Raw genomic sequence first — 20,417 nt, 5'->3', positions numbered from 1 at the left:
AAAATATATATATATATATATATATATATATATATATATATATAAACAAGAAATCCTCCTTTTATTACTCTAAAAGTATTGTTTAGGTGTGTCAGCCTAACAATAAACCTCTCTTGCATACACTTTGAGTTAAGTAAGTAAGTTCCCCACATATAGTCAAAACATAACTTTGGATCCCCAAGGGTTTCCAAACAACAAAACTGAAGGTTAAAGTCATCACTTGCAGGTGAGGCTAAAAGTAAGGCAGGGGTCCAGGTAAATCAACCTAAATTTTATTAATTATCAAAAAAGTTATATAAAAGCATAAGTTTGTACAAATAACAAGGTCAATAGTTCAATAGTTGTGTGCATTGGAAAATTATATATTTTGACCGATATATAAGTCCCATTGCCTGCTTCTTCAAGGGAATTTCGATTGATGAGAACTTAACGTAAACCTTCCTATGTACAAGCCTAGATTGTCATGACATGGGTGGTCACATCGGGTTTGTCATTAGGCTTTACCGCGGGACAGGCAGCCGCACATCAACAACACCAAAAGAGTACAAAGCCATCAGCAGCTGTTTAGGTTGCAGAAAAGGGGAGTCCTGTGTAGTTTTAAAGAACATGCTATCACTTGTTATTAGCAGTCAGGTACTGAGATTTGTAGACCACGGCTTTGGAATGAAACACGGCTTGTGAATTGTGACACAGATTCCTGGTGCTATTACCACAACCAGTGTTTCTCTAATAAGGATCGGAAGTTAGTTCCTTGGATCATCATGATTGACTAGGATTTACAAAGCTAGACATTGTGAGTGATGTGGATTTACATTTCTGGATGAAATGATTGACAAAGATTTACTTAGGATAATTTAAATTTATTTTAAGAGTCAATCATTTTTTTTCCTCTTTATTCAATAGATTATTTTTTCACCTGGTGAGTGTCTTTTTTCATTCTTTGTTGTTTACTTTTAACTGTATGCAGAAATCGTTAGAGGTAACAATGTGCACTCGTGCTCATTCTCCTAGATGGGGGTGATATTGGCTCACCCCCTATAAAATGGACTTTTATTTCCTCATGCCCCCACTCCTTTGCAAGGTACACGCATATTGTTACATCTTGTGTGGCCTGGTTAGGGGGATTAAACATTTGCTGCCTTCTCTTTCTTGGCCACCAGAGCTGCATGTCTCTATAAGGCCATAGTCTGAATATACAGGAAGACCTCACACCAAAAAATCATGTACAGCTCATTCTGTCATTCGGAAAGTATGTAATTTAAATAATTTGTATGTATTTATTGTTCCCTTTTTTAAGCTGCATGCTGATTCAATATGCAATAGTCAATTGGTATAGGTGACAGTACAGGTAGTCCCAAGTTAAGGACATCCAACATACAGATGACTCCTAGATATGAACAGGACTTCCCTGCTCCCTTGTGTGCAGGACAGAGGCTTGATGGGGGGAGGGGGTGGTTTGCATGACTTGCAGAAGAAATCTTTTGCTAAACCCAGCTGAGGTTGTGGGTGATCTCATGGACCAAGCCCTTCTGCATCTCTTTAATGACCAAGACAAACTCTGCAGTTGTTTCTTTTTGCAAATCAAAGCATAGCTTACGCTAGAATTTATTCAATGTCTAGGCTCCATAAAACTTTTTTGCTTTGTTTGTGATTAACGTACAGTGAGGATTTTATACAGTAACTGACACCATGCTGCCTAATAATGTTAAAAAAAACATCTGTCCTAACTGCATTTCTTAAAATAATGTACCTGTTCCGACTTACATACAAAATTCAACTTAGGAACAAACCTACAGTCCCTATCTCATTTGTAACATGGGAACTACCTGTATCAACTGACTTGAGGATGTTAATAGGCCATAATTTGATGTTGCATTTAAAACAGTAGTTTCTCAACAAAACTTCAACCTAAGCAATCTTGGTTGCAATACTATGTTCAGGGACATAGAGAAAATTTGATTGAACACAAATATTCACCTGATTTTCAGGTTAATACAAAGAATTTGAATCTTTCAAACCTTTTGTCCCACCTTAAATACAGACATCCCTATTCTAACTTCCTAAATGTTTCTACTGGCCAGTTAGCAATTGGCTAATAGAAAATATTTTTTTTTAGAAAACAAGTTTACTTTATTGAAACAGAGTGAAGTAAAGCTTTGCTAAATACAATGTTGTTGAAAGACCATAATTCTTCTAAACATATTAGACATCTGGATATATAAATAAAAGAGCTAAGATTTATTGGAAATTTAATTTTCCTCTATTAAACTATGCGCAATAAGCAATGACAATCATGTCTAATTACAATACTCATATATAATTACTTTGAATGCACCATATGAAATAAGCAACCTAATGAAAAAAAGGAAAAGTAATGCCAGGCCTCCTTTGAAGTGATTGAAGCCCTGTTATTAACAGTTGGGGTACATTATTTGCTATGTAATTCTTGACCATCTGTATATACACAATGCGGAAGAGGGACTATCAGTCACTAATAGCACATTTCACTTTACAAAGATGACTGTACACTCCAATGCTCAGCCTGGCACACCTGGGCTGTATGAAAATCAACCACAAGGATTTGCTTATTCCATTTAAAGGGACACTAAACCACATTTTTAAGTCGATTTATATGGGCTGCACTTTAGGATCATGTACCTATGAATATGGTAAAGCGGGGTGGGCAAACAGGGGCCACAATCTGATATAAAATTTGACAGAGGGGCCCGGCCGATGGGAGAATGGGCGGAGTTATGCTATCATGATGCCACTTAATGTAACGTCATGCTGGCATAGCCTGGCCCACTCTCCCATCGCAGATCTGAGCCTGCGATGGGAGAGTGGGTGGGTTGTGTGCAGAGACACAGCCCGCCCACCTTCATGAGCCGGGTTAGAAATGAGGGACGTGTTTCGCGGCTCTGGCCTGTGCGCCCCCCCAGCTGGGTCCTGTTCAGGGTGGCACTGGCCAGAGCCACGGACCACCCAAAGGACCGGAGACACAACCTCATCGAGCCGTAGTTTGCCCATGTCTGTGTTAAAGCCTTAGAGGATTATTTAAAATAAGATGGTATATTTAGGGGGGAGCTCACAAATTGGCTTTTTATCTCTCTTTTAAACTCTCTGATGCAATGTTGGTGCCTGATATCAAAATACAACGTTTTCATTATTCAGTTAAAGATATGTTCTACTGCCTGGAGCTCAAACATTTACTAAGTAGCCCCCATGCCAAGATGGTTCATTTTTTCTAATGTTTTAAATTTGGGAGGTAGTCAGCTAACATTATTAACTGCATTGTATTTTTGTATAAACATTGGGCCTGATTTAGTAAAGCTCTCAAAGAATGGATAAGATAAAATATCACAAGAGAACTTGGTTGATCTAGCAAACTAGCAATGCATTTCTTAAAAATCATTTTCTATTAGTGACAAATGTTTTCAATCCTGGATCAGACCAATTGCAAGCTTACTGGAGTATCCAGACTCTCCCATGATAGTCTATCTTCTCCAGTCTTGGGAGAGCTATAATAAATCATGGCCATAATGCCCCTTTGGCCCCGAAAATAGAAATGAGCTAGGCCATGGGTAGGTGATGGTTGCTTCCACTTTCATTGTATCATTGTATTCATTTTGATCTACTGGAACCTTTAAGCCATAGTCAACCTGTAACTAGACTATGAACAAGTATTTACTTCTTCCAAACTGGCATGTTACAAAACAATTTACATTACATACAAACATACACAATATTTGCCATTGCACACAGACTTTACATTACACATACATGTGTGACTACCGATAGCTGGTACCTTGCCAACCATTTGGCAGCCTGCAATCCTAAATGGCAAAACATGTGTTTGCACACTTTACAATGGGCAGTACTGAACTACTTACTGTTGTCCCCAATTAATCTCTATGTGCTGTGGGTGAGATACTACATGCAGCTCCCGAGGATGTGGTACGGAGGTGCGAGGTAGCCAAGCTACAATCTCATTGCCTGTCTGAACATAGCTTAACCCTGTTATCAGGGTTTAAAAGCATGAGGGCTGCTTTATTAAAGATATTTAGGCTGTTTACTCCCCAAGCTGAATTATCTATCACCTTGGAAGGAATAATTCACATAGTTTGGTGAATGTTGATAGTTCACTTTGCAAAGACTATCACACTTATGGTTTGAGTGTTAAAGTCAGCAGAGCTTTATCTTATTTACGAAGATAGGTGAATCAACCTTTTGATGGTGAGAATTCACCTTGGTAAGTAAACAGACTATATCAACCCCATAGTGTAAGGGAGAAGTGTGCAAAGGCTGAGTAAGAGGGCCACACTTATCAAATATCTCTGATTTAACAGGACTTCCCCTCTTTCCTCCTTAGTTTTCCCACTTTTTGGGATATGTATACATAAATATTTACACAAATATACTTGCACCATATACAGTCACAATCCAGCCCCCTTCCTTCCATCCCCCCCAAGCCCCGGCATACTTACAGATCTCCCGGTCTTGCAGTCTCTGTCTTTTGGCACAGAGAGGAAGTTGGGGAGTGTGAGGAAACCAGGGAGTCAGGCAGACAGGAAGGAGGAGGAAAATTCTCTACAAAATTCCCCATGGCAAAATAAAAGTCTAATAAAAGTATTATCTTTAATGAAACATGAAAATGAAACTTAATTTAAATTGTTTCTCAACCGAGCTTTTATTTTATGAAATTAATTTTTGTAATGCATACTTTTATTACATCATTTTAATAAATATTTACCAGGATTAAAAGTTAGGTTAGGTATTTATTCATGTGATCTTTGATATTAAAACGGATTAAAACTGTGGGTGTTGGTGATGATGCATTTATCTTTGCACATTTTTATTGAAAACACATTTTTTGAGATACAGGGTCATTGGAGCACATCGGTTACTGAAGCATAAAATGTCACAAGCACACATTGGGGTCATTGGAGCCATTGAAAAACACAAGGTATTGGAGAACACGGGGTCACTGAAACAAAAGATCACTGGAGCACAAGGCACTTGATCACAAGGGGTCACATTTTCACCCAGGCTCAAAGAATCACTGGAGCACAAAGGGTCGAAGGATCACTAAGACCCACTTGAGCACATGGGATCTCTGAAGCACAATGCCAAGCACAGGGACTCTGAAGCACATAGGTTCACTGGTGCACTGATAGTCACTTGAGTATATAGGGTCACTGGAGCACATACAGTGACTGGAATACATGGTTACAGGAACAAATAAAGTCACTGGAGCACATGGGGTCAGGGTTAGGTGTAAGGCAAGGTAGAAGTTGCACATATGCACAAGATACTTGTACATTAATTGAAATATATTTCTTAGATTTCCCACTAATAATAATCAATGATACCACTGGTAAAAACATAGGGTCACTGGAGCACATAAAGTCATTGGAGCAGATAGGATCACTGAAGCACATTGGGTTGCTGGAGCACTGAAGGTCATTAGAGCACAGAATATATGTGTAAATTATTTCAGACTTACTTCTGAGATTGCCTTCTGGTAATGTAAGATGGATATTGGAGCTACCTGCTTTTTGAATACATTTATGTAAGTACATGAGCACCATGGGCAGAAATAAAATAAATTGCTAGAAGATAGATAAAGGATATTTTGCCAGGTGAAATTTGCAAACCCTTTCCCATCACAAACCTCTACCTGCAATCTTTATTTCATTATAGGATTATTTTACAAAGCTGGCTGAACAGTGCTGGGATACATTTTTTTAGCAAAGTATACTTCAACACTGATATGGAAATTTCCTTTGTATTGCATGCTAGACTGAGCTGGCAGTGTTCAGATCCATAACACATACAAACTAATTTGTTATTAGTCAGCCCTATAAAACAAATCTCCAAGTCACGCAAAGACAGAATTTGACAGTTGCTTAAATTACGAAATAAAAACACCTCAACCCAATTTTTCAGTGCTTTTAATCAAGCTCATATTAAACGAGATCATTTTCAGAATTTCACAAATTTGGTGGCTTAGGAAAATAAGACATGTTCTTCAATTTGACGGATTACTGGTGTTGAAGTATCTTTTCTCACTTCTGAAATGTCAAGGAAAATCTCTGATCAGACCACACTGGTTGAAGTTCTTGGTGCTTGTTTGAAAGTGGTAATGTGGAAATCTTACATCAAAGTAAAAGAAAAAAAAAATCAAAGCTAAACTCAAGGCAAACAATAAATTCACAGATGAAATAAACATAGGTGAGCTTTATTACCTACCAAAAACTTAGTATTTCCATCTATACGATCCTGAATTTTGTGGAGTTGTATCACGTAAAGTGAAAGTAAACTTTACTTTTGCAGCGCCATTGATCCCTCCAGTGGTTTCCTGAATTGGGTACCGCGTCATCCTGGAATCCACCTACGTTTCAGAGAAAGTGCTGGGCACCGCCATAGCCTATGGTAGATGGTAGTGGTGGTATTTCACTGCACATGTGGGAGATCTGCATATTTTTCCTCCATTAAACAAAAAAGCTCCTTCTGCGCACGCTCGAGATCGTCATGCATCCCCCATTTTGTCTTTATCGCCACGACAATAAAGCCAAAAGAAAAGGGGCTTTACCCCCTTTTTTTTTTTTTTTTTTTTTTTAAAAAAAAGGGTTTTAACCCCCTCTCTAAAAAAAGAAGGTATTTTTTACCTTACATAAAAGGGTTGTCTACCTTTTAAAGCTGAAACCTGTTTAAATATAAAATGTACAGATGATATGAGTTTTTTTTAACACATGGAGAAAATAATGTAAGTACACTTATTCCTTATGGGTTATATGGCCTCAGTGGAAATGAGCCTGGAGTTGGGCATCAAGTATCTGGTTTACTCGTTTAATTATGGTAAGCTGGATAATAAGATTAAGGTAATTATCTCTTGCACCTTGGTAAGTAAACATTTGAAAATCTTTTAGTAAATCAACTCCACTGTGTAAATATTCTACTTAAAGGACACCTGTCACTCCAATGGTAGGTGTTTAGAGAAAACCACCTTAAAAGAATGTTTCATGTATCGTCTCTTTCAGAGGCATGTTTCTTCAGCTACTTTTTTTAGGTCTGGCCACTGCTAATATTCCCTGGCAAGTTCTGATCAGATGCCTCAACTTTCTTCTTCTCCCAGCACTCTCCATGGTTCTTCCTGCTGGCTCAAATGTTTTGTATTGACGTATGGTCTGGTGAAGGATCAGGGTACCAAAAGTATATGAAGTCATTATTTGGTACATCAGGGGAGTACTTTAATACTCAAATAATGTGGAAAAAACTTGTTGATATATAAATATATATATATATATATATATATATATATATATATATATATATATATATATATATATAGAGAGAGAGAGAGAGAGAGCTGGCATATTACTCAGTGCTTTACAAAATCCATAAGGCTCACAATCCATGACCAGAAATTTATTGCATATTAAATGCTAAAAGATTTGAATCATCAGTGTGTTTAACTACTGATTCATTGAACATCCAGTCTGGAAAGCTAAGATAAAAAGACAGATGACTATCCTTTGGCAAATAATTTATTACACTGGTCTGGACGTCTGGAAATGTCATGTATTTTTACGTATCCCCCTAACTCAATCTATCTCCTCGAAAATAATTTACAGGTGTCTTTACCAGGTCAATAAGACATTTAATATTTTTAATTATGCCTAAATTTAGCACCGGCCCTCGTATGCCAATACAAACTGCTCTAGTCAAAAAAAAACTTCTTGGATATGTATTGCTCTTGAAAGTCTAACCTTCCTCAATCTGTGAAATGCAGACTGGAAACAATGTAGGGAGCGGGTCTCTATGTACAATACACATGTGAGGCAGAGCCAGTCTCTATCTGGGCCGTACAACAATTCAACAGGGTTGGCAGGAGCGCATCGAAACTCACAAAGATCTTTTCTTGTAAGTGGGAAAGTAAGGAAGGAGGGGAGTGGTGTCCAGGAAGGAAAAATATTATTTCTTGAAACGTTACTGAGCGAGGGCCTCTAACCTTGAAATTCCGACTGGCCTCTTGCCTAGTTCTGTGGTTACCCCCAACTTGTGAGCAAGTTCATCCTGTAAAAAGAAACTGCATACCAAAATGTCAGTAAATATTTTTCTTTCCCTTATTCAGTTTACACTGATATTTATGTTAGCTTCTGGCTGAACGAAATCTACAAATCACAGTTTAACCCCTTCCCCCTTTGGGATAATAAAATACATTACACCATTTTGAAGTGGAACCGACCGGCTGGGTACATCTGAGTATGCCAGTGTTTTGTACAGTGTAACGTGTTTACTAGAAGGCAATTGTGGGACGCAGCCTAGGGCACAAGGGTAGGAAGGGGCAGCACCCAAACAGAACATTTGCATTTTGTGTTTGCTTTTTTTTATTACAGACAGACAAGCACTTGTCTTAATGGGGAACCAGAACTTTGCAATTGTCACAAACCTGGATGAATAGCTTGGGTGCAAGAATCAGGCTGTAGAACAATTAAGGTATTGTGTTTTGCATGATATTTCAATGTAATTCTGGTGATGTGATTGCTTTGATAATATGCTTTTTTATGATTATTCTTTTTATCATGATTATAAATAGTTTGAAGCTAAACCTCATAATAAAATCCCAGATGAAATATATGTATGGGAACTGCTTTACCTGCCAAATAATGGGTATTTTCATGCCTATGTTCCAACTAAAAAGCAGCAGCAAATGCTAATGCTCATTTTACTATTTCCTTCTATCAGCTTATTTGCCATGGAGCTTACGTTTAGCTCCTTGTGTTGATTCTTCTTTTCTGAAGTATAGGGATTGCAAAACGCTGAAATGTAGACAAGCTTGAGTAATGTTATTTTATACCAAGAAGAAAAGCACCACAGCATCACATTATTAAATTTTATTATTATTAAACAGGATTTATATAGCGCCAACATATTACGCAGCGCTGTACATTAAATAGGGATTGCACTAATACAGACAGTGATATAGGAGGAGAGGACCCTGCCCCGAAGAGCTTACAATCTAGGAGGTGGGGGAATTTCACAAACAATAGGAGGGGAGATATGTAGTGGTGGGAAGTAGTGATGGTTTCAAAAGACAGAAGAAGATGGGTAGGCAAGTTTGAAAAAATGGGTTTTGAGCGCTCTTTTAAATGAGCAGAAAGTAGGAGCAAGCCGAATTGGATGAGGAAGACTATTCCAGAGAGTTGGGGCATCTCTAGGGAAGTCTTGGAACCGTGCATGTGATGAGGTTATGAGTGAGGAAGTCATTAGTAGGTCATTGGAGGAGCGGAGAGAGTGGCAGGGCCCTATAGTTTATAACCATCTCAATTTTCTGCAGATTCACAAAAAAAATCTATCTCCCAGTCAAGCAATAGTGACACCTCTCATTCTCAGAGCTTTCAATTACTTGCTGTAGCCCCAAAATCCAAAATATGTGCCTACCCCATGTAAGTGGACACTATCATCCCTTCAAAACTGACAGTGAATTTCCAGCTAAGTGTGCCTAACCCTCAAATACTCGCTATTTGTTTTTTCCCTATTAACTTTGATCCTTGTCTTGTGGAGATGATCAATTAGGTTAGCAGATCTTCAGATATCCATGCAACAAAACTGGAGAGAAACACTTTATGGGCCTTTTTGTTTTAACCAATTACCACGGCCAATATAGCAAAGGGTGCATCCAATGATGCATGAAGTATCATCAACTCTTCTCCTCCTGCTCAATTTTTCTCAATAAACGTTTTTTTATACTCATACTATTGTTATACTATAAAATACATTTTCGTGAAAAACAATGTACCGCTTTTAGACATAAAAATCCAGACAGAAATGAACCGCTCAGGAGGTTAATCAGGGCCAATGTGTTTTCTATGACAGTGATGCTTAAGGTGATAGTAGCTATATTAGTGTACTTGCAAAAACAACAGAATTAAGTACTACCCATGATACCTTTTTTTTGCAATGACAGTTAAATTTCCAGGACAGTCTTTTGTGGGTCTACCCCCTACCCCACTCTAGCCCAAGCAGTGGTCAATGACAGTAATTAATTCTCCATCAGAGAATGAATAAAAGCAATTTGCATTCCCCCAATTAGAATGTAGCAGCCCTCCCCACCATTGTTTAGTTTATCTGCTGGGATAATCTTGTCTAATTGCCTTTCTCTCTCCTATTTGTTACTACATCTATTTACCATACATGGGACTGATAAGACAGGTGTAATTATTGTTACAACATGCATGTCAAAAGACCTGGTGCAGCTATTGTATTACCAGGTAACTGACAACAAGATATATATGCAATTTAAATGAAGTCAGATGTGCCAGTTTTAGGAGAGCAGCAAATCAAGATCCCCACCCACCTCCCTATTATTCATGATGGTAGTTTATGTACTGTTACCCTTGCGTAGATAAGGGGAACTATTGTCCTAGTATGCTTGTTTTAATGTAAATGTAACTAATTGTTATGCTTGAGCTTTGATGGCTGAGCATTGGAGTTGATATTTGTTTTTTAATTAGCTACTAAATTGAACAAGTTACGAGGGGGTGCTGAAAATTTCCTGGCTTTGCCCCCTTCCAGATGAAATAGAAAAATTAGTGTGGGGGCATATGACAGCCTAATATCTTAGTATTTAACTGTGCAAATATTAGGTCTTTGTGATTCTGAAAACTGTTTTTTCTTTTAGTGAGAAGCTGTGATGGCAGAGGCACAAGCAAGTTTCACGTCGTTGGAGTTACAGGCCGCCATGAAGTTTTTGTTTCTCCAGGGAAGGTCAGCAAAGGACATTCACACTGAGATGTCACAAACACTGGGGGAGAAGTGTCCTTCCTTTCCCTGGAGAAACTAAAACTTCATGACGGCCCGTAACTCCAACGACGTGAAACTTGCTTGTGCCTCTGCCATCACAGCTTCTTTATTCGTAGACAGATATGTTCGGTTTAAAAATTTGGTAGCATGAGGAGAGATGGTGAGGCCTGTGTGTGGGTAATGGCAGATTCTAAATTATCGTAAGCTACACTGTGCTGAGATTTGGATAGCTGAACAGTGTACGGATCACCTATAGTAGCCAGTAATGTTAAGAAGATCTTAGAAAAAGTTCATGTAATAGTATTATAAAGAGCTTGTACTTTAAAAAGCTGAAATAAAATATGATCAGTAACTGCTTCCTTTACAATAGTTTTTTGCTCGGGAAGTCAACAGTGATAATATTTAACAATGGTTACGTACTGTATGAAACAAGGTTCAGTATTTCTCACAAGTCTGACAATGGCAGCCTAGTTGGCAGTGAGAAGACAAGGAAGCAGGAGTAAACCTTGTGTACAATTGTTCTCTCAACTCTTAACAGAGGCTTTGGGTTATCACTTACAACACAATTTAATTTCAAACACATGGCAAAGAGCACTGAACTGCCCAAAGCCACAAAACTGGCACAACAATGTACTAATATAATTTATTGGGCTATGGTTATTAGACTACTACCCTAACATGTCCTGATAATATAGATATCGACTCAAATAATTAGGCCTGGGTCTACACCCTGCAATGTGTTAACACAGCCCATTCAACACTAAAAAAGGTTCAGGTGACGTGTTGCACTGCAATATATGCAATGTGTGTCCATTAGGAATGTGCATTGGTATATCATTCAGATTGCATATGTAACACATGTAGTGTGCATTGTGATAATACATGCATGATGAAATCCAGACACCTATTACCATTTCTGACTAAATAAAGGTATTTTATTCTCTCTCACAAATTAGGAAGGTGGGGTGTCCCTAACATATCTGCTTTGCCATAATAAAGAACATACAATGTGCACAAAGCTCAACCTGCTCTCAGCAAGTTGAAGACTGGATAAATTCATATACAATAATGTGAAACAATATACAAATAAAGGAAAATCTATTGTCTGTTTGGGACCAATGTATTTGGTCACTATCAGTAGGAAAAAGTGGAGAAACCTGGTCAATTGATCTGCAGAAGAAAAAATCAGTTGTCAATGTCAGGTTGTCACAGTTTATTCCCAGTATCAGCCAGTTGAAGATGTATCTCTTCCTAGGAACTCCTTTAACATAAATATGTATGCCTAAATAGTGCGTGCATACATATCTATGTGCTGACCTCCTGACGGAGAAATCTTGCAATGGTCTTCATGCTTTTGCATGTCTCATTGTCCTTTTAGATCTAAAGCCAGTAGAACTAAACTGATGAAAATAAATTTCCAAGCAGGTAGATTGATTATTGTAAAAGGGACAGGTGATGCTCCTGAAATAAAACATTACCTGCCCATTCAAAAACTATTTTGTAAAGTACGAGGCCAGGGTTATATCATGCTGGACAATCAAGATGGCAGAAGACCCAAACCCAGGAGAGGACCAGAGGAAAATGGTGGCATGAGGACAGATGAGTTTGTTTTAAAACTTGTGAGCAGGCAGGTTTATTTATTTGCAAAAGGAACATCAATGAGACAGGCAAGTAAATAATCTGCCTGCTTTCAATTTTTTTGTAATTTTTACTTCTGCTTAAAGATGTGGTCACCTACCTACGGCCACAAATTTTTACCAGAGAAGGTAGCTCTTGTACTTCCTGTATATGTGTGGTGGGGGTCTTTATGTATGGAACAGTACTCTTTAGCCTCATACAGATCTTAGATTTTCCTTGCCTGAAACAGTCGCTTGTGATCAATTAAAGTGAAAAAACTAACTTTAGTACAGTGGTCCCAAAACATTGTTTAGCGATCCACCATGCTGGTTGTGTAACCACGAGACCACTAATGACTGCTTTTGTTTGCTTTTAGAAGAAACCAGTGGGGACCTATTGCTCATACTACCCCCTGCCCTCACCATAGAACAGAATAGTGTTCTCTATACAATACTTGTTTGTTCCTGCCGTTGCAAAAATCAATTGGAATTGGAATTGTCAACTGGAATCATGATCATTTTCATTATCTAATATATTGGTTATTTTAGGCTTTGCACAACGGGGGACATCAGATTCTCACCTGGCACACCATGTAATAGTTTCCACTAATCAATAGAGAATTGGATTCTCCAATTTTTGCTCATACCTAGTCATAAGAACAAAAAGTGCTTTTCTATACAGACAAGCAAAAGATGCAAGACAAAGCAGAGGATGTCAATACATTTACAGAGGAGTTGTACCTTCTGGATTTAAGTAAAGAGTCACATTTTAAAGTAGGGACTATGGAATAAACCTTTTACCCAGCCACAAGTTGTACGTCAAATGAGACTGAATCCAAAGATGAACCTTCCAGAAGTGGAAAGTAGTTTTTTGAAGCAATAAGCAAACTGGGTCAACAACCAAGATCAACAGAAATTTGAGGCATATAGAAGAAAACAACTGGAGAGGCTTGGATGAGAGATGGGACTTATATTAAGTCCCTGCAATATTCCAAAATCATTTCTAAGCATTTGGAGGCTTGAAATAGGAATGTACTAGTAGGGAAAAAAGATTTGGCAAATGATTAATTGTATATCATAATATGTTATTCTAAAAGATGGAATTCCTTTTTTAGGAGGAGTACAACTGGAGAAGAATAAAACAGGATTGGGACTTTTTGTCCTTTCTCTGTTTTTAAATTAAAAAAAGGAAACCATGAAGATTGATTCATAGCTGTATTGGATTTGACAATTCATATCTAGATCCAAGTGGGAAAAAAACTTTTAGACATGAGGAAATCTGCAAAGCAATGTTTTCATGTAGCTGGCCACATAATATAAAATGCATATTGAGTTCTTTTTTTTTATTCTGAAAACATTGTTTATGAGGTTCCCACAACTCTAAAGGTCAGACGCACTTGAAGTATTCAGAAAATGGAGTCTTGAATGTTGCCACAGATTGTTGCATGTTTTAGTTAAACCCAGAACAGAGTATTAACCCCATGGAGGAAAAATGAGGTTCTGTACTCTGTTCTGTGCAAGGGGGAAGAGACAAACATACCACCATGCTGCATAATGTACCTTCTATTAAACTACAAGAAAAGTAGTAAAAACTGGGTTTATAAGGGAAGGCATGCCTGTAAGAGAAATGTGAAAAGATCAGAACGTCAGTCAAGTTTTATTACTGTATGTATTACCTTTGGAAGGATTTACATTTTCTATTGGAAGTGGTGACCACCGGTGAAAAAGTTTTACAGTATTCACCAGAACAGTGGTATCACCACTTGGCAGCTTAATAATAGACTTTTCTTGTCTATTGTCACCTGCTTAAAGTTGACCTAGACTCAAAAGGCACCCAGAGGTAGAGCTAATTGATAAAAAAGATTGAAAAAACATTTGCAATGAAAAAACGTGCAGGAGTTACATCGACAGTGGCCATCCAATGGCCGGAGTGGATTGCTGTCCTCTTGGAAGTCCGCTGTGGAGCTTGCAGCAAAGATTGTGCCTTCCAAGGATGCAGTGATGACAGGTCCTGGACCCATCATTAGTGCGGGGCAGCTACACACAGGTAAGTCTGTGCCATGATTGGCAAACATGATGTGCATATTCTGACTATAGTAGAAGCTCATCACCCATCAACAATTTTATTTCCTCTTTTATTTAACACCCCTCATTTTTAATCGTTTTCTTTCTTTTCTGTTAGAAAGGTTCTGTCTTCTACTTGAGTAAGTTAGGTTACATTATCAATCATTTTTATAATATATATATATAAAAAGATATAAAAGACTTGGTATTTTTCAATACAATATTTCATATTTTTTAATGCAAGCAGTTTAATGTGATATCAGCCTCTTGTAATCTTTAACTCAGACTAAAGCTGCGTACACACGGCAAATTTTTCTCGCCCGATAATCGGTATCGGCCAATTATCGGGCGAAAATCTGCCGTGTGTACAGTCGGTCGTCGTCCATCGTCCGACGACCGTCCTGGCGGATCCATGGACGATGGACGACGACCGATCGTAATGAAAGGGAAGGGGAGAGCGCGCAGCAGGGTGCCGCTCCGTCGCTCTCCCCCTCCCCTCTCCATAGAGCATGAACGGTGCTGTATGTACAGCATCGTTCATGCATCGTGCAGTCTTTTCTCGTTGGAAAGGATCGTGAAAGATCCTTTCCAACGAGAAAAATTGCAGGTGTGTACGCAGCTTAAGAAAGGAACTAAGCTCAGAACTGAATATCAATGCAGAAAATAGGACTAATATATACATAAAAACAAACACTACTGCCCCTAGAAAATGATCTAAAAATGGTAAGAGAAAAACAAAAAAAATAATGTACAATATATAAATATTAATAGATAATTTTTGAAAACGTTTCCTAATAAAAGGCTTATAAATATTACAATTAGATTGATTTACATATGATTTATATATGCTTTCTTTTGCATTTTGAAAACTTTTTTTAAACATTGCTCTGCTATCTCAATAGTCTGCTGCTTCTCCTTCATTGTCAAGGTTGGGGGTAGGGAGAAGACCTGTAATTGTTATTGAACTGTACTGTACAACAGAGCCATGTACATTTTCAAACCAGATAGCCATAAATGCAAATCCTCTGGCAAATAAAAAATTATATTTTATCTGTTTAGCTGTTTGCTTGGAGTTCAATTTTCATCTGTTTCAAGTAATAGGTAGCACTAGCAATGAGAAAACTACAATCATGTTATGATAGAATTTCCTATGCTGTGTAAATAGGCGCTGGTGAAATCTGGCACCGCCACCTCCTTGCTATTTAACAATGAAAAGGTAATTGCGGTACATGCGTTGGAACTCAGGTGCAGTGACAGAGAATAGACCCTCATTGTTTAAAGAGCTTAGTCCCAGGCTTTGTTCACTTTATCCCTTGGCACCGGCATATCTTGTCGATCTTGAAACACGTTGGCGTGCATTGCAGTCAATGACGGATACTTCTGCAGTGAATTTCCTAACCTGCTGTGTTATTATCCAGGACATGTGTTTGGATTTAAAAGTGTATCAAAAAATAACATCTTGTGTATAAAAAAATTCTCAGGATATTAATTGACTGAAATAGCATAAGGATGGAAATCTTAGGAGGGTGATGATATAATTATTTTTTTTATCTTTAAAAGTGTTTTAGGAAATATCCTATGAATATCCCCTCTCATTGTGTGCTACTTCTCCCACCTCTTAAGGTGCGTACACACTTCCAATTTTTATCGTTCCAATCGAACGACGAACGATCGATTGGGCAAAAAATCGTTCGTAAAAAAGTAACCAACGACGCCGACGAACGAGGAAAGTCGCTGGAAACGAACGACCGGACCGACGGATCGGATTGGACGACGATCGTTGAACATCGTTCGTGTGTACGGTCGTTCGTTGATCGTCCATGTTCAGAGCATGCGTGATGAACGAACGTCCGTCACTTTCCTGTCGTGCACATAGTTCCTCTATCGCTCAAACGATCGTATCTATTGTGTGTACAATATCTACGAACGATCGTGTCGTTAACTCTATGTGCAGGATCGGTGCTATACGATCGTTCATATATATCGTGCATGAACGTTCGTCGTTCGTTTTCCAACGATAATAATTGGAAGTGTGTATGTAGCTTTAGATTGTAAGCTCTTCAGGGCAGGGTCCTGTCCTCCTGTGTCACTGTCTGTATCTGCCTGTCATTTGAAACCCCTATTTAATGTACAGCGCTGTGTAAAATGTTGGCGCTATATAAATACTGTTTATTATTAATAATAATAATAATCTAAGAAGGATGACAGGGTAGGTCCATCACTGGGCCCTGTGGACACCTTTATCAAGGCAATACCCCTTTGCTAGGATCAGATCCTTGAAGTGGATGTAAACCCTAAATCTACTATCCATTATGTTTGGCAGTGTATACAATTCTCTTATCCAAATGTTGGATAATGTTGGAAATGTTTCTTATGCCATTGTTGCAGGCTGACAATGCAAAGCCAAAACCTTGCAATAAGCAGCAGCCTGCAGTTTACCAAGGGCTGCCTAATAGGTATGCATAACATGCTGACGATGATTTTGCTAATTAACAGTGGTGTGGCATTGTCAGCCTGCAATGTTATTACTAGGAGGATCTCCAGGTAAGAAAGCTTATTACCTGTAAATCTGATCTTGATAAGGCATAATGATGACAAAAAATGTGGTGTATTCTGCCTCTAATTTTTTTTAATATTACACAGTTTTTATATAGCACCATCATGTTATGCAGTGCTGTACAAAGTCCATAGTCATGTCACTAACTGTCTCTCAAAGGGGCTCACAATCTAATGTCCCTACCATAGTCATATGTCTTTAATACAGTGTAAGGCCAATTTTGGGAGGAAGCCACTTAACCTAAGTGCATGTTTTTGGAATGGAGGAAACCCACGCAAACACAGGGAGAACCTTCAAACTCCATGCAGACAGTGTCCTGGCCTCAATTCGAACCTGGGATCTAGCGCTGCAAAGTCCAGAGCACTAACCTCAGAGCCACTGTGCTACCCGCTATTGCCATTTTATGTAAAACACATACCTACATACATAAATAGACATACATACATAGACAGTAGGCCCGATGAAATACAAAGTCTTATACTTTATTTTATTATTATGTATATATGCCAGTATACTGTACAAAGCATTGAATAGGGAAGTTAGCCAAAAAATGCAAGTGGAGGAGGAATGGGGTCATGGTCCTTCATTTGCATAAGGTGAACCTGTGCCAAGACTTTGCTCACTAAAGTATTTACGTATTCTAAACAAGCAGTGACACCACTTTGAAACAAGCCCTCATTCACCTCTGTAATCTCTGTAATACTACTCTTTAAAAAGAAACACCGAGCCGAAAATAAAAAACAACCTTTCCAATATTTAACATTTTTACCAATATTTTTTAATCTAACCCTAAAATTTTTCCAAACCCAAGGACAAAAATGTACCACCTATTAGATTGCACACTGCTTTGGGGCCTCTTCTTCTCCTTTGTCATTGTTTGTATCTGTCTATTATTTGCAAGCCCTATTTAATGTACAGCTCTGTTTATTATGTTGGCACTTTATAAACGAAGTATAATAATATTATTAATGTAATATATATAGCAGCAGTCTTTAGATGTGATGGCTGCATTTTTGTTTTTTTTACTACTACTGCACTTCTTGCCAGTGCCTGATTGTATTTATAGAAAAGCAGTGTTGTCATCCTAGATCAAAACTACAAACACCAACTCCTTTCCTTATTCCTCCTTTATTATTTTATAATAGGATAAATGACTGGGAAAAAATAAATTACTGGTAAGATTGCAGCACAGACAGAGAGCATTTATCAGCTATCATTTAACAAGATTTCTAGCAGGACCAACAGGTATTTTATTTTCACTTATTTAACAAATTTAAAACTTGCTTTTCAAAGATTTGTTCAATAGGCCAAAATGAACCACAAAATAGAATTTTATTGTTGGGGTAACATGTATGCAAAGCCTGTAAACATTCCCTTTAAAGGAGACCTAGTTTCACATTTTTTACTTTAAACAAATAATGGATGACCCTTTTTTTAGGATAATTCTCAATTTTTTTTTTAGATTTGAAGAGGAAACCCCTCTCCCTCTGTCTTTATCACAGCACCAGTAAAGGCTGAATTGGAAGCTCAGAGCCTCCTGGGATACATGAAATATATCCCAGGAGGCTCTGAGCTTCCAATTTAGACTGCAGGCTGCTCCTTCTGCACATGCTTGCTCTTGGGCATGTGCAGAAGAGGTTTTCTTGTAATGTAATGCGCAGTGAGATTAGCAATTGTTTTTTTAACATTTTCTGGGAGGCACGTCACCTGATCTCACGCCTGTGCAGTGCGGAATAGGGCGACATAGGAAGAAGAACCCAGAAGAAGAGAAAGAAGATGGGTCCAACTCCTGCCAAAACAAAGAAGGGAGACAGGACAGATCAGGACCGACTGGACTAGGATTGCAGAGGGATTGATGGCTTTCCACGTGTAAAGGTAAGTGTTCTTATTTTTTTTTATTTATTGATAGTTTTTCTTTAAGTAGACCTTGTGCCATAAGATCCACTAAATTGGACCTAGCTTTGGTTTTTATAAAAAAAACAAACAAACACTACGCAATGGTGTTTGGTTGCCCCAAGGACAAAATTTAAAATAGTAATGGATTCTCAATTTTCTCTTTCATGTCCTGACATCTTGGACACCATCTTGTTTTAAGGCAACCACAGGTTAGCATTAGCTAGTTGGATTAGCAGGTGGCGGTGATTTCAAAATGAACCCCTCAGGATTACGTTGTTTATAATGATCATTTCGCCAGCGACTTTAGTACCATGAGTGACACGTAGTTTACGGACTTGTTTACTTTGAATCTTTTTACGCTCAACAACAACACCGGCTGCCAGTTTATCTCAGCTTTTCCAGTGAGTCTTCTGTTATGTTATGCCTAAGAGACTTGAGCAAATGGTGAGTGTGTTTATAAGGTCTTGTTTGTCAAATACATCCCATGAATTAACTACTGTTCTGACATTTTCTAAGTGGGGTTTAGGAGCAAGGTGAGTCTTGCTAATTGCAAGATGGATGCTTGGAAAAAATGACATAGATCCTTCCCTCATAAAACACTCCGTGATGAAACTGTTGTCATTTCAAAGCAGAAACAAGTCGGGTAAATATTTCTTTGAGAATTAACACTAGAAACCGCCACTTTAATCACATTTCCATATCGGTAACCTTTTCTTTTTCGCTAAAGATGGGATTAGGGTTCTTGGTATTATATAAACATTGATAGATTTGACTTAGAAACAACTGGAAAAACTGATGAGTAGTTGTGGCAAAAAAGTAAAACAATGCTGACGTGTCAAAAGTGTGTATTCCAAAATAGTAATTTTAATGCTATCGGCCATCAAATCGGGATCACCATCTGATCCATAGGATAGCATCCATAGAAGAAGTTCTTAACTTTTTACAAGTACAGACCACCAATGGATTTCCCAATATGTCCTCGTTCCTCAACCAGGGTTCCTCAGAGGTTGCTAGTGGTGCCTTGAGTAATGAGCAATTTGTGTCTCTCAGGTCAGTTTAACTGACGCCAATGATCTTTTTGGCTATCTGTAAGGGTGGCATTCTTTCCCCAGCCAGCAATGTAAGAGGCATTCTCCCCAATAATTACCATTATTGTACTGTGAGCTGTGAATATAGTAATTATAGCAGGGGTTCCCTGAAGATAAAAGGTTTTTTCAATGGTTGTTCCATATTAAAAAGGCTGAGAAAGGTTGCTGTAATGTATTATCCTGTATTATCCATACTGTTTTTTACCAGTATGACTTCAAAAAGTATCAAAGCTCAGTTTTACTCTACATATTAATAAATATTTTCTCATACTACCGTATTTTTCGGCGTATAAGACGCTCCGGCATATAAGACGCACCCAATTTTAAAGGAGGAAAATCTAGAAAAAAAAGATTCTGAAAGATTATTCCCCTTCTGATCACCCTGTGCCA

General features: G+C 38.1%; 1 protein-coding gene across 2 annotated transcripts in view; it reads right to left on the bottom strand.

Annotated features, from left to right (window-relative positions):
- The window catches only part of FERMT1 (FERM domain containing kindlin 1), a 66,488-nt gene extending 61,974 nt beyond the window's left edge, over nucleotides 1–4,514 (bottom strand). The window contains exon 1 of one of the 2 annotated variants that reach the window (XM_072409649.1): nucleotides 4,485–4,514. The gene's annotated coding sequence lies outside the window, so the exon portion shown is untranslated. The remainder of the gene's footprint in view (nucleotides 1–4,484) is intronic. The other variant, XM_072409647.1, reaches the window with a different exon arrangement.
- Between the last annotated feature and the right edge of the window lie 15,903 nt (nucleotides 4,515–20,417).

This window comes from Pyxicephalus adspersus, chromosome 4, assembly GCF_032062135.1.
Source record: "Pyxicephalus adspersus chromosome 4, UCB_Pads_2.0, whole genome shotgun sequence".
Lineage (NCBI taxonomy): Eukaryota > Metazoa > Chordata > Amphibia > Anura > Pyxicephalidae > Pyxicephalus > Pyxicephalus adspersus.
The sequence above is the reverse complement of the archived record's forward strand: the minus strand, read 5'-3'. Positions and strand labels throughout refer to the sequence as shown.